General features: G+C 44.9%; 1 protein-coding gene across 3 annotated transcripts in view; it reads left to right on the top strand.

Annotated features, from left to right (window-relative positions):
- GRB10 (growth factor receptor bound protein 10) overlaps positions 1-12,593 on the top strand; it is a 244,450-nt gene that overhangs the window by 32,918 nt on the left and 198,939 nt on the right. For 2 of the 3 annotated variants that reach the window (XM_039524492.1, XM_039524490.1), the window contains exon 1: positions 5,951-6,382. The exons of the other annotated variant lie outside the window; for it this stretch is intronic. The gene's annotated coding sequence lies outside the window, so the exon portion shown is untranslated. Of the gene's footprint in view, positions 1-5,950; positions 6,383-12,593 lie in introns of those variants that run through there. 3 annotated transcript variants of the gene reach the window in all.

Raw genomic sequence — 12,593 nt, 5'->3', positions numbered from 1 at the left:
TAAGTTACTTTTTAAAAGGTGTTTAATAGAAAGTTGAATGACAATGCTATAATTAATACATGCCAATAGTGGTTTCTAATAATAATGAGGAGCACTGGGAATTTCCCTGCTTCCTGTGGCATTCAGCCTCTTCTATAGATAAAGCTGATATTTTTCTACAAGTGGGTGTTTCTAGGCATGGTTTATAGAATGCTTTCTGCCCCTCCCACCTTTAGAATGCACTAGATTGCACCAAATGGCATGCGCGTGCACACACACGTCAAAAGTTTCCTTAGGGGGGGATACCCCTGGATTCCTTGGAAGAGCCATTTCTCAGTTCCACAAATTACTTGTCAACATGTGAGCCACTTAAAAATATTCTTTGGATTGTGTGGAGCTGCCAGTGCAGCCCTGGTAATAGGTAAAGTTGAAATGCACAAGGACCCCTGCTGCTGAAGAGCTGTAAGTATTACAAGTGTGTGAGAGCCCTGGGGAGTGCTTGAGAATCCAAAAGAGTGGAGGGGCTGCCCAGTTTATAAAGGCTCCCCTGCAGTCTCTGTTACCATGAATTGTTCCAAGGACATACAGCATGCTATGTGTCTCACAGATCAGATAGCCAGGCACATTCTCTGTGACATAAATCAGAGAGGTAGCTGTGTTAGTCTGGTTCTGTAAAAGCAGCAAAGAATCCTGTGGCATCTTATAGACTAACAGACGTTTTGCAGCATGAGCTTTCGTGGGTGAATGCCCACTTCGTCGGATGCAAGAGTCTCTTGCATCCGACGAAGTGGGCATTCACCCACGAAAGCTCATGCTGCAAAACGTCTGTTAGTCTATAAGGTGCCACAGGATTCTTTGCTGCTGTGACATAAATGGTGGTCTTGATGAAAGACGTGAGAGCACAGAATGAAAACAGAAGGGGCAGACAAGGTTGGGGAAAAAAGGGGTTGTGTAGTTAGTTATTTGCATACATCGTGTTTGGAAATATGTCCTACAATATGTACAAAGAGTGTTTACATGTGTATTTCTAACACACTAGAATCTCCTTCCAGATCTCTTCTGTCCCCTATCACTGTCCAACCCTCCCTACTTACCCATCATTCTGCTCCTTTAAAGACCTCCAGTCCCCTGTAACCGTCCATCCAAGCCACACCCCAACCCCAGGCATGCCACCTTACAAACATTTCACATTTCCTCTAGCTGCTGCTCCCCTCTCCCTGCACCTCAAAAAAGCTCGCTGCTGATCAGGCAGCTGGTAATATCCCTCTGGTGGAGCCAGTCCACAGGAAGTGGGACTTCTGCCCCTTGTAGTGCAGAGACCTGCTGACCTGAGGTTCTGCCCACGCTTTGAGTGGGTTGTTACAGGTGGCCAAGACCAACTGGTAAAATATAAAGATCTAACCATGGCTGACAGTCCTCAGCGACTAGCCGGGAAGCAGCAGGGCCTCTCCAACACCTGCCCAGGCCCCAAGACCTCAGGAACATAAGAATTGCCATACTGCATCAGATCAATAGTCCCCCTGGTGCAGTATCCTGTCCCTGATAGTCTCCAGAACTAGATGCTTCTGAAGGTGACAAGAACCCTACAGTTGGTGTATGTTGCACAATCAGCCCCTGCACAGGCCTCACGCTGATCTCTAACAGTTACAAACTGCAGAGTCTTTAACTCTGCCCGTTTCTGCTAGAGTTTGGCTTGGGTTGCAGCTTTGCAATGACAGGGCTAATTTGAGCCCTGCCTGGGAGGAACCCCCTCTGATTGGCTGCTTGTCCCACCTCCTAGGGAAGTGCAACCACTCAGAGCAGCAGCAAGGAGCAGGAGGAGCCCCCCCCACCACCAGGAGGTGACCCCATTTCTCACAGGTGGGAGGGAGAAGGAGCAGAAAGAACCTAGCCACTCAAGGTATCTCAACTTCTCCCTTCCCTTCTATGGGCTGCCTCTTCTTTGCCTCCCTCCCTCCCTGCAACACCTGGCTTGCAAAGGACAGGAGTGGTGAAGAACCCCTGGAGCTGTTCCCCTCAACCCTGGAAAGAGGAGAAGGGGATCGAGCTGCAGCCCTCTGCTTTGGTCCTGGGAGGGATGGATGAAGTGCTGCAAGAAATACAGAAGGAACAGAGGTGAGGTAAGTGGTGGTGGGGCACCAAACTCCTGTGTGGGCAAAATTGGTGGGTATCAGGAGGCAGAATTATTTGATGGGCAGGTGATGGGCAGAGGGCAGGGGTGAAAGCTTTTGCAGTGGGGGCCAAAATCACCTTAATAAATTTTGAAGCATTGGCAAAAATGAATTGTATCCTCCAGTAAAGGTGGGAGATGGGAGTTCAAAAATCAAGTCAGACCAAAACCATAATATAACACTGGTCTACAATTTTTGAGAAGTCGTGTGCTTCAGAGATAAAATGTGCTATTTATTATGTATTTTGATGTGCTGAATTCAAATATGACAATTAAAACAACTGATTGGCTACTGTTTCTAAGATATTTAAGTTTTTACATTTTATGTCTATGTATATTGTGTAGATAGTAGAGTTTTAATCATAAATTGTAAACCTAGGTCTTTTCATGTGCTTATGGTTGCTTTATATGATAATATTTCACCTGTCCTGTTTGTGTAACACTTTAAAAATCAGCAAAAGGGTTATATAACTAAAATTTATTATGAAACAAAAGGCAAAAAACTATTATGTACATAGTTTAGTCCTATTCAGTGTCTACTCGGCGCTTCTTGGCTTGTCTCCTGTATTCATTAAATGGAGCATCTCTTGTCACTGTCCAGCAATAGTCTGCAAGCATTGATGGGCTCCATTTGCCCTGATAGCGTTTCTCCATTGTTGCAATGTCCTGGTGAAATCGCTCGCTGTGCTTGTCGCTCACTGCTCCGCAGTTCGGTGGAAAAAAATCTAGATGAGAGTGCAAAAAATGTATCTTTAGTGACATGTTGCAACCAAGGCTTTTGTATGCCTTGAGGAGGTTTTCCATCAACAACCTGTAGTTGTCTGCCTTGTTGTTTCCGAGAAAATTTATTGCCACTAACTGGAAGGCTTTCCATGCCGTCTTTTCCTTGCCACGCAGTGCATGGTCAAATGCATCATCTCAAAGAAGTTCACGACTCTGAGGACCAACAAAGACACCTTCCTTTATCTTAGCTTCACTTAACCTTGGAAATTTTCCACGGAGGTACTTGAAAGCTGCTTGTGTTTTGTCAATGGCCTTGACAAAGTTCTTCATCAGACCCAGCTTGATGTATAAGAGTGGTAACAAAATATTCTTTGATTCAACAAGTGGTGGATGCTGAACACTTTTCCTCCCAGGCTCCAATGACTGTCGGAGTGGCCCATCTTTCTTGATGTAGTGGGAATCTCTTGCACGACTATCCCATTCGCAGAGAAAACAGCAGTACTTTGTGTATCCAGTCTGCAGACCAAGCAAGAGAGCAACAACCTTCAAATCACCACAAAGCTGCCACTGATGTTGGTCATAGTTTGTGCACCTCAGAAGTTTTCATGTTGTCATCGGTTTCTTTCATATGGACTGCATGACCAACTGGAATTGATGGCAAAACATTGCCATTATGCATTAAAACAGCTTTAAGACTCGTCTTCGATGAATCAATGAACAGTCTCCACTCATCTGGATCGTGAACGATGTTGAGGGCTGCCATCACACCATCGATGTTGTTGCAGGCTACAAGATCACCTTCCATGAAGAAGAATGGGACAAGATCCTTTTGACGGTCACGGAACATGGAAACCCTAACATCACCTGCCAGGAGATTCCACTGCTGTAGTCTGGAGCCCAACAGCTCTGCCTTACTCTTGGGTAGTTCCAAATCCCTGACAAGGTCATTCAGTTCACCTTGTGTTATGAGGTGTGGTTCAGAGGAGGAGGATGGGAGAAAATGTGGGTCCTGTGACATTGATGGTTCAGGACCAGAAGTTTCATCCTCTTCCTCTTCCTCGTCTGACTCAAGTGAGAATGATTCTGGTGCATCAGGAACCAGCAGTCCTTCTCCGTGGAGTACTGGGCGTATAGCTGATGGAATGTTTGGATAATGCACAGTCCACTTTTTCTTCTTTGACACACCTTTCCCAACTGGAGGCACCATGCAGAAGTAACAATTGCTGATATGATCTGTTGGCTCTCTCCAAATCATTGGCACTGCAAAAGGCATAGATTTCCTTTTCCTGTTCAACCACTGGCGAAGATTTGTTGCACAAGTGTTGCAGCATATGTGTGGGGCCCACCTCTTGTCCTGATCTCCAATTTTGCAGCCAAAATAAAGGTGATAGGCTTTCTTAACCATAGTGGTTATACTGCGCTTTTGTGATGCAAAAGTCACTTCACCAAAAACATAGCAGAAGTTATCTGCACTGTTCACTCAAGTACGAGGCATCTCTGCTCACTTTGGCTAAACAGAAATGTGTCCCTTTGCAAAATCAAACACTGACAAATAAGAGAGCACGACACTGTATGATTTCTAGAGCTGATATAGGGCAATTTGTTCAGCAGAGTGATGTAAGCTTCGTTATGATTACATCATCCATGACTTCTAGGAATAACATGATGCAATTCATATCATGTATGACGCAATACCAGCTTCAGATTGCATCATTCATTGTTTTGCCTAAAAAGCAAGTACTGTCCAAAACCAGTCATAGATTTATTCATAGATCCAGTCAAAGATGTATTTTAGTCATTTCTGGTTTAAATTGAGATCCCTTCCCTTTATAACTCACTTATCCTCTGCTATTCCCAAGTCAAGGGTCGTATATACTGACCGAATAGCATATCTTGAAAACTAGAGCCAATCAACAAGTTTAAGCATCATTTTCGTTCTCAGTGACCCAGAATTAGTAAAGTTGGCCTACATTTATTTCAGAAGCATTTTGGCTGCAGAGCAGTGTAATCTTTAAACAGAAAACGTGACTTTTCTAGGGTCTGAAATACAAGATTTAATATCCCTTCTCAATTATTTTATTGTCATTAATTAGGATAATTTTGCATAGATGCTAAGAAGTGTGGCCTGGTCCGTTTAATCCAGGCTGGTCCAGTCACTCCGGCTGTTACTGAAGCATTTTTTGGCTTTTCTGTTTGCACAGCAGCACTTCAACCTCCTTTTTCATTAATGGCACTCAGTTTCTTGCAGAGCACAAATCTAACTATCCTGTTTTTGCATTTATTCTACCTGGTCTAAATGTGAAACAGCATTACTATCCATTGGGCAAGCCTCATCCCAGTGTGTGTGAATATTTCTGTTGGCACAATATACATGAGAAAGTTGTGTGTATGTAAGCAGGGATGGTGAGAGTGAACAGTGAGTGTGTAAGGTGTGTGTGTGTGTGAGTGGTGATGGTGAGAGTGAGCACAAGTCACTGTGTCACCAGTGCATGTGCGTGCAAAGTAAGTGTAAGGAGGATGATTGCCAGCAATGCATAGCTGTGGGTTTGCCAGAGCCAAGTGAGAGTGTCTGCGTGTGACAGAAGTGTGAGAGGCTGCGCTGGGTGGGTGAGTGTGAGTCTGAAACCGTGTGCGGCGGAATGCAAGTGAGCCTGGGCTCGGTGCGTGTGGACGGCGTTAGTGGCGGGTGCAGGCAGCAGCTCGGCGTGTACGCACACGTGTGTGTTTAGTCCCAGAGCGGCGCGACTGTGAGCGGGCCCGGGGTGCTGGGCGCAAGTGGCCGAGCTCGGGCAAACCTAGGGCGCGTTTGTGTCAGCACAGCGACCAGCCGGGAAGCAGCGGCAGCAGCTCCGGCTGCAGCCGGGCTGGAGGGAGGCTGGCAGGCGGCTGGCGCAGGGAGCAGGGCGGCTGGAAAGCAAAGCCCGGGCCGGGCGGGAGAACTCCCGCGGAGCGCACTGGCCCGTCCCCGGCCGCGGCCGGCTGGGGCGTGGAACGGCTCGGGCTGCGGCTGCGTGAAGGAGGCGGTGCCGGGGTGGGAGGTGGGTTTAAAGCCTATTAAAGGGGGAGGGGGGCGGTGGAGATGATGCATCCTAAGCTGGAGAGTCAGCTGAGTACGAAGCAAGATCTCGGCAGCAGGGGCACGTAGCCCCGTGTTAATACCAGGAACCTGGAGGAAGGAGCAGGAGCAGGATCCGCAGCAGCAGCACGGGCAGAAGTTTTCTTTGCAAATCCCTCCCGCACCGTATAGTTTTTTTGGCGTGTGCGCTGGGAGTTTAACTTTCCGCCTCTCCCACTCCGCGCTACGAAGATACCCCGACTCCCCATAGCATCCCCCGCTGCCTGCTCTGCTCCCGGCCCCACCAGAACAACAGCAACAAAACTTGATCGGAGCGTGCGAGACAGAAGGAGCCAGACGCACAGAGAAGCTCTCAAGAGGGGGAGGGGGCAGCGCTGGTGTCCTGAGCAGCGGGAGGGAGGCCACGAGGGCGAAAGAGGAACCGCAGGCAGCAGGTAAGAGAATCGGGGGGCGAAGGTCCAATGCTCACCCTAGCCACTTTAGGGTGGGCATGTAATACCCTGCATGCGTCTCTTGCAAGGGGGAAAGCGGAGGAATCTCGGGGGGTGGACAGTCTGCAGGAGCAAACAGTTGAGAGAGGTCCAAAGCTGCAAATGCAAAATGCACTGGCTTAGGCACTCCCACTCCGCCCCAGAACAGGCTGGGGTGAGGGAGGACGCCAGAGGCAATGGGGCTAAATTGCAAGGGGACAGCGCGCCTGTGCGTATATATAGATCAGCTAGGGAGCTTGTGTGCTGGGTCCTTAGTAGCTGAGATTAGAGCTGGGGGAGGAGTGTGCAATTCTCTTTCTCTGGCTTCGGATTTAGTTGGTCACTTTCAAAACTTCCCGATTAAACCGGGCTGGAAAACTGGAACCGCTTTCCATTTCCCTTCCCGGGTGACAAGACTTCAGGCGAGTTTAATGCTGCGAATCAGTTGTTAGTAGTTTGCCGTGTTCTCTTTTCTCTCCTCGTTTGGACCTTTATTAGCCCCTTGGGGGAGTCATTGAGCCTGTGCACGTATTTGAACCATTCCGTTGTCAGACGTGAGATCCTTTCAAGCCCTGAAGAAAAGTGTGTTGCGGGGAGGCTGGGACTGCAGCGATCAGAGGGGATCTTGAGCCACAAAATAAATCCTATTCTTAATCCATCTGTGAACATGGTTCTTCTCCCAGCCTGATTTTCCATTTGCACCAGTTCGGGGGGGGGTGGGCTGTACTTACTAGCCTGCACTTTCTAAGTATTTATCTGGCATTGCAGCTGCTTTTACAGGGCCACAGGAAAGCTAAACTGTTTCTTTTGCTCTGCTTTTCCCGGAGATATTAAAAGTTTAGGTCTGAAATCCTATTCCTTGCATTTTTTTTCTCTTTCGGTACACTGAGGCACAGGACAATTTACAAAAGTGCCGCTCGTGGATGCTGCCACCTTCCTTCTCTTCTGTTTTGTAACTCGGTGATGGTAGCAGCAAAAACAAGTATTTGGGAGTAAGGGGAATATTTGAACATTTGGTGTGGGACAGCATTTTGTTGGCCTCTGGGTAATATTGGGTAGCTTCTTGTAACCTGTTCTGTGTAAAATAAGACTTGGATTGGAAGGAGAGGTTTTTACCTTCTGCCCTCTTGTCCTCCCCCACTTCCGACTCATGATTGGAGGTAGAACAGCAGAAAGCTGTTCCACATGGACTCCCCTTTTATAATCGTTTGCCATTTTGCAAACTGGGACCTAAACTGTATCATTTTATAAAAGTATCAGAGGGGTAGCCGTGTTAGTCTGGATCTGTAAAAGCAACAAAGAATCCTGTGGCACCTTATAGACTAACAGACGTTTTCTTTTATAAAAGAAAGTCTGCAGTTAATTGGTTTGGCAGATGCACTATTGCAAAATCTCTTTTGCTTTGGATTTAAACTGCCAGTCCCTTGCCCCCCTTAAAATCCACATAACATTTTATTTTAGAAGTGATATGGAAAGTGCTGATTCAGCACCTGGGAGCACCACTGTATGGGCAGTGGTGTTTTGTGTAAAATGTTTTGATTTGTTGAACTGGGAACATATGTTGCTGGTATGTCAAAGCAATACTGATCAAGGTTCACACAGCAATTCTGTGCTTGTTCATGATTTTACTCATGTCAAGTGAGAAACAACAATTGGCACCATGAAGAGGGTGGGAGTGGAATGTTAGATTTCTAAATTGAACTTAATAGTCAAGTGAAATTGTATCGCTTCACAGAGGTGCTTGAGTGATCTTTTGAACAAAGCTTTCGTAGGAGATGAGATCAGTAAGCAGTTACAAGATTTCAGGTTGACTTATTCTTAAATTCATGGGCTAGTTGCACTTACAGCACTCAAAGGTACAGAGGAGGGCAACAGGGCTAATCCCAGGATTAAAAGGAGTGAGTTATGAGGACAGGTTTAAAAAAAAAAAGTATGGAGATTAGACAACCTGAGTGGAAGAAGGACGTGTGCCTGAAACATTAAATGGTGTAAATGACAGCCCTGCTTGCTGCTTCAGTCTAGTTCATTTAGATAGGGGGAAGAGGAGTGAAGGGACATCCAGAATGCTCAGAACATACACATCATTTCCCTAGCACGGTCTGAATGGAAGAGATGTGGCTGTTCAAGAAGCATGTTCCTCTCTTTCTCTTGCCTTTGGTCTCAAGATGTAGAGTTGTAGTCTAATGAATAAACTTAATCTTTGAGCCAAGCAAGTTTTGATATCAGTCTAGTTTTTAAATATGCTGCACAACACACAGCAAACAGACTAAAAAGTAACATTTGGTAACATCTGTTCTGAATGCTAATGTATGGAAGCAGACCCCTACACTTGCCTGAAGTTTGTTTGTTCCCTCCTCCCCGCCTGCTAATGTTGTACTTCATTTTCACTCTTTGTTCTTAAAGTAGATCTTGTTTGCTCTGGCTGCATGTTCTAGTGAGTTTCCTTGGTTTTTGTCAGTCAAAATATCCTCTCCCCTACTGTTGTGCATGTTGGCTTTCAACCTCTAACCCAGGCGTGACTTGCTTTCAGTGGTGTTTTTTTGTATTTATTTTGAAAGCATTACTTAAATGTAAAATGGATATCTGTAGTTCAGTTCTGTTCATAGAACACAGCTGGTATAGTCATATATGTAGAGCAAACATTTGCAACCCTGTGTCATGCATACTTAAATGACTTTGAATCTAACAAGAATCGCTACAAGTCTTCCTGTGAACTGTGGGCCAGATCCTGAATTGCAGTCCACTGGCGTGTAAAGGCTAAAAGTAGCTGGATCTCCCTAGCTGAAGGTTTCTTCCAAGATGGGGAGTCGCCAGCTGGCATAGAGATGGTATAGCTAGGCCATGTGCCATCTCTTCCAGCAGCCCTTGCAACACTGGTAGGGAGGGGGAGGATGTTATCTGACAATCCCCAGCTAGCAGATGTCCAATTGGAGACTGTTTGCAGCTGGTATACTGAAGAGCAGCTCTAGGCTGGGAGCCACAACCAGCTTCTCTGAGGCTTTCCACTTAGACACAACAAATCTAGATCTGTATATATTGAGGTGGTTGTCCCTAATTGAATGGAGAATTTCAAAGCAAAGCCCCCTTGCCAGTCATACAAGGGAATGTAACACCAGAGGGCTTTAAGGGGTTGTACTAACTTGCACTTGTAGGACTGTGGATGTACTCAATCATTTGACTTGTCTAGGTAAAGCTTTCACTGGATTAGTAAAAACTGCTGTAAACTTGATTCCTTTACTTCAAAATGTTTGCTTGAAGTTAGACTGGGTAAACATTTAAACACCATTTGGTAATGTTCTATAACTTAATGGGTTGTGGTAGTGTTGCTGTATTAACTTCTTGGCATTTCCATTCTATCCCTCTATGTTAATTTATTACTAGGGATGCATGAACTGGTTTTCAATGTAAAAAATAGAATTTTTTCTCCCATAAGAATTTCTTTCCCATCAGCGCCCAAGCTAGGAAAAGCAAAGAAACTATTCTTTTGAAATTTGAGATGTCTGACCCTATGAAATGTCGTATTTATTGTGGTCTTTGTGGTAGTTTGCTTTGGGCTTGCTCTTTAGGTAGCTTAAAATGTAGGCTGAGATGTCCCCTCTTGACTGCTGGGGACAAGTCCGAGCAGATACAGCTCTTCAGAGGACCAGCTAGCACACAACACAATCTGCACCTCCTTTCTGTTTGAAGAGAACCTTTTTTGTGGTGGTGTTGGAGGGTCATTTATATTCATCTTATCCAGCATACTAGGGTTAACCATGGGCCAGGAGACACAGTGGCTCTACTCAGAGTGCAGCTTTCCCTGAGAAACCCAGTGTAGTGTTTGTCTTAGCATTGTGTATCAATTCATGTCTCAGAATCATATGGCCCTAACTTTTCGAGCAGGGTGCTGATACAATGGCTCTCTCAGTAACAGTAAATTTTAACGTTTCAGCTTTGTTCAGAGCCCAGAGTCAGTAAACATGAACTAGTTCCAAAAAGGCAACTCCACACAAGTAGGTCATGATGAACGAGGTAATTGTAAACATATGTTTACTTAAACTACTGGTAAACTGGCATCTGATTCTTCCCAACCTAAATCGATGCCAGTTTCTACTAGCTCTCAGCAGGAAAAAAATAGGAAATCAAACTTTTCTTGGCAGGCTGTATTGAGCATGCTGTGGAGGAAATGCTCAGTCGTCCAGTGAGAGCAAAAGGAGCCTGCGATCCAAAGCTCTGACAGGCTTGGACGAAATTGTCTTACAAAGCAACAGTTGTGGTTGTCATAATTCAGCCGATTTGCTGAATAGACTGACCAAAGTACTCCTGTCCTGTAGGCGTAGGGGACACAAATGTCAAAAAGACTAATGTAAAGATGGGTAGTGATGAGGATATGTTGTTGTGAATATGAGCTTGTGCTTGCTGTGGGCTGTAACTGAGTCAGGAGTGAATGATGCTGTAGTCTTCTGCAATATCACTTTCCATTACATCACCACGATGAGAAAATGCAGTGTTTGGTAATGTAATAGGGTCTCTATTGCCCATAATCTAGGGATTCTATTTTTTTTTGCCATCTTAGCTGCAGCCTTGCCACTTTTAAGAGTGGTACTCCTAATTTTCTTCATTGTTTCACAACTCAAATAATTTAGTGGCACTTTCAAAAAAAATCAACCCATTAAATAGCTTCTAAATAATTTTTAAGTGCTGATTGCTATCGCTATACAAAATCCTGAAACTCTTGCCCTGAACGAACGAACGTACGTACGTGTGTGTGTGTGTGTGTGTGTGAGAGAGAGAGAGACACAGACAGACTCTCTGCTTCTGGAGCAATTAAGATGACAGTTTGCCTAACTTCAAAACGTGTTTTTCATTGGGAAGTAGCAATTGGACTGAATCCCATGGAGTCTCCAGAAATCTGCCTTGCAGCTTGCTTGAATTTTTCATATATGAAAACCCTTTGACTGCTGGCAAAGAATTGGGTGCTTCAAAGCCTCGTCATTCCACTCCTGCTCCACCTTCGTAGTCCCTTTTTCCCCCCTTAACCTTACCAGATGGATGATTTAACTCTCATTTCTTTTATGCTTTCCTTGGTGCATATAAAATGTTTAACTTTTAGCTATCCTCCTAAAAATGTCAGTGTTACTGGTTTCTGAAACATCCCAGAGATGAAGTCAATAAGTTGCCTGAATTCTGACTTTTGCCCTTCATCTCTAAAATGTTTAGAAACTAATCTCAACCGAGCTATTGAACTTTAAGATTCACACACCAAAACTACCCTTCACTCCTAACTAAAACTTTGGGATGGGGAAAAGGGAATGGGGACTGAGGCTAAATGCTCTGATGGTGTCGCTTACTATACTGGTAACATTTTAATTTCTTGAACATTATTCCAGAAGAGGAATCAGTGGTTATGTCAAAATACATGCATAGATGTAAACTTGTAAAAAGCTAAAATTTCAGAAGCTTAGTACACTGTGCAAGGGGAACTCCTGATGGCTTAGCCTTATGATTACTGCCTTTCAGGAAAGTATCACTGGGTGCTTGGTCTCTGTTCTAGCTCAACTGTATGTTGTTAATAAAATCCATTTAGGAGGGTCTTGGTGCTAACTTCTTTTTACTGTATGTTATACTCCTATCAAACTAGAAGTGCCTTGAGCATTGAGTGATTCTTCTGCATTACTATTACCAACATCGCCTGAGAAGTGAATGGATTCCTTTATCATAACTCAAGACTTTGCACTTTATAGAGCAATTGTTCTTGTATCAATAAGTGACTTCTCAGTGGGTCAGACTGCTTTATTTCCCCCCCCCCCCCCAGCTGTAACTCTGCATTTTACACTCACTTTGCATATTGCCAGTGGAAGTAGCATTTGAACACAGATTTTCCAATGACAGGATTCTGATGCAGCACAACTATGAGGTGAGATGATGGTCTGGTGACAAGGGGTGTTGCAATGCTTAACTTCTCAATGCCTGGAAAATCAATGGGATCTGCAAAGCCTGAGTTATGTTCCTTGGCTCCCTCTACAAAGACTAGGGAGAAATAAAAAGCGTTAAAGAGTCCTGTGGCACCTTATAGACTAACAGAAATAGGAAGAAATAGGCACCTTAGAATGTGATTCCCCAAAAGGCAACATGCGAGGTGAGGCTTTGCCTACGTTAGCCAATAGGAGATGCTGATGAAAAGGATGTGTTCTTA

The sequence above is a fragment of the Mauremys reevesii genome, linkage group 2 (assembly GCF_016161935.1).
Source record: "Mauremys reevesii isolate NIE-2019 linkage group 2, ASM1616193v1, whole genome shotgun sequence".
Classification (NCBI taxonomy): Eukaryota; Metazoa; Chordata; order Testudines; family Geoemydidae; genus Mauremys; species Mauremys reevesii.
Note: the sequence above shows the minus strand (reverse complement) of the source record. Positions and strands in the feature narration are given on the sequence as shown.